This window comes from Eutrigla gurnardus, assembly GCF_963514095.1.
Source record: "Eutrigla gurnardus genome assembly, chromosome: 5".
Classification (NCBI taxonomy): Eukaryota; Metazoa; Chordata; class Actinopteri; order Perciformes; family Triglidae; genus Eutrigla; species Eutrigla gurnardus.
The window spans coordinates 2,997,054-2,999,352 of record NC_139919.1 but is presented as its reverse complement, the minus strand read 5'-3'; the positions used below and the strand labels follow the sequence as shown (position 1 = coordinate 2,999,352).

The 2,299-nt window shown below is 43.1% G+C and overlaps 1 long non-coding RNA gene across 1 annotated transcript; it reads left to right on the top strand.

Moving 5' to 3' along the window:
• The first annotated feature begins 579 nt into the window (after positions 1-579).
• Positions 580-1,809, top strand: LOC311013597. Its single transcript, XR_014597167.1, has 3 exons — positions 580-850; positions 1,290-1,385; positions 1,510-1,809. It is a non-coding gene; the product is annotated as an uncharacterized lncRNA (long non-coding RNA).
• Positions 1,810-2,299: the final 490 nt, after the last annotated feature.

The window sequence follows — 2,299 nt, the reverse complement described above, 5'->3', positions numbered from 1 at the left end:
GTAACTAATTACTTTGAAATGACAGTAACAAGTAATAAATAATGCATTACGCTTTTGAAGTAACTTGCCCAACACTGTCAGTAACTTAACTAAGCTACTTTTTAAAGGAGTAGTCAGTAGTCAGTAGTCAGATTACTTTTTCAAAGTAACTGTGGCAACACTGCTGGTCAAATAGTGTAAAAAGTGTATTTTGGACACACACTTATTACAGTTTTTCTTTTGGCGAGTGCTTGCACGCTAAAAGTGAACGCTGAGACAAAAGCATGAAGCGTTAACTTTTGTAACCAAGCCTTAAAGGGGCCCTATTATGAAAAATCGACTTTTCCATGTTTTTCAACCCTAAAAAGGGTCCCTGGGGTGTCAATAAGTCCCCACAGTATCAGAAAAGACCACCATCTCCCTGTTTCACTTTCTCAGTTTGAAAGAAATCCTCCCGATAAAAGAACGGTATGCAGAATGTCCACTAAATGACGTCAGCACCGAATTTTCCTGTGCCTTATATGGGTCATCTCGGCTCATTAGAATCGCTCCACCTGTGTGGTCCCGCCCACATAATCCCCATACCTGTTGGCTGTCAGTGTGATGTACATACAAACCAGTGAACCAAAATGCCAAAATCAACGGAAAGCGAGTTGGCAATCCAACTGCTGATATTTACTGGCATCGTCGGAGCATCTACGATGGAAATGTGCGCACACGCGTCCGTAAATGTGTGTTTGTGTGTGCGACGCACTTCACCGTCAGGAGCTCTGACAACATGGGTCGCTACAGCTCAGGATATGCCTCTAACCTGGGGCTAAAGTTTGGATCAGTACCGACAGTCCGAGAGCCAACCACAGACACTGAAGCGGTAAGTTTCTAAATATTATGTAATATGCCGTGTTACAGTTTACCGTTGCTTTCTTAGCATTGGTGTGTTAGCATTGGCGTGTTGCGCTAAAGTTAGCATTGGCGTGTTGCGTTAAAAGCTTCCATTGTATTGATATTGAGGACCGTTAACGATACGTAGTACTGCGGGGGCCCAAACCTGTAAAATAACGCTAGACATCAGTTTGCTTGGGAACGTGTTGTAGCTCGAATGCGGCAGCAAGAGCAGCTGATCTGTGTTTGTTTATACACGCCGATGCAAAGACGACGTCACCAAACGTTTGTTTTTGCACCGCTAACGAAGGGATTTTACGAGCTATTGGTGCGTCACCACATCAGTTATAGTGAAATAGTAACGTGTTCCACATTTCAGATGTAGTTGTAAACTCTGACTGTCTGTCTGACTGTCTGTCTGCTTACAGAGCAGCAGCTCACATCAGCGTCCCACACCGACCCACCACAGCTACTGTTGGCAGTCACCTGTCTAGGAGGACTACAGGCTCCTTACACAAGTAAAGGTGTGTAGCCTGACATGTGGCCTACTTTAGATCAGGTTTAACAGCAACTACTAGTAGTCGTGCAGATGTGTATTTCTATTATGTGATATCATGGGTTTCATTCCTCCATACAACTCTGTTACAGCTACTGTGTCCTGCAAGGACTTTGGTGTTGGCACAGCCATGGTTCCAGACCTGTTTCACAACCACTCCAATAAGGAGACCATCAAAGAGAGCTCGCCTGGACCCGGTAGAGGAGGAGGATACTTTGGAGGGCAGCTCTTCCTTGACTTCGGAAGAGCTTGATATGACCCTGCAGAGTCGGCCACAAACAGTTTGCGTTTGTGTTCTGAGATAACTGTGAACTTCAACTGCTGATTAATTTGACAATAAAGTCTTTACAGTAATTGTAAAATGTGTCATGGTTAATATTACTGAAGTAATGGTCAGGAAGACTGCATAATATGTTGCATAGAGGGTTTTATTTTTTATAAAACACAATTGATGAACAAACAACAGACTGCTGTATTCCTCTTACGTGTAAAGCACCATAACCAGCTGTATATATATTTCATGCGTTTTGGAGAGAGAACATTCAGACAGACGGTTCCAACCAGGATGTCCCACCATGCAAGCCTCTTCCTCCTCCAGCTGCTGCATCCGTCTTCTTACCTAGTGTGAATCATGATAATCGTCATGTTATGTGAATAATAATCAACAGACAACTTGGTGTAACAGACAGTAACATTACCTGTGGTGTCTCCATGCAGTAGACATGTTCGGTGTCTGAAGGCCCACTTAGTCACCTAGATGAATATAGTACAGAATTTGACCATTTCAACAACACATCTTGTTAATATGGTAACCTGACTGACTTTGCTGACAAGTTGAGGTGTAAACCTCATGTTTGAATTTTGTAACAGTAAGTTTAGCAC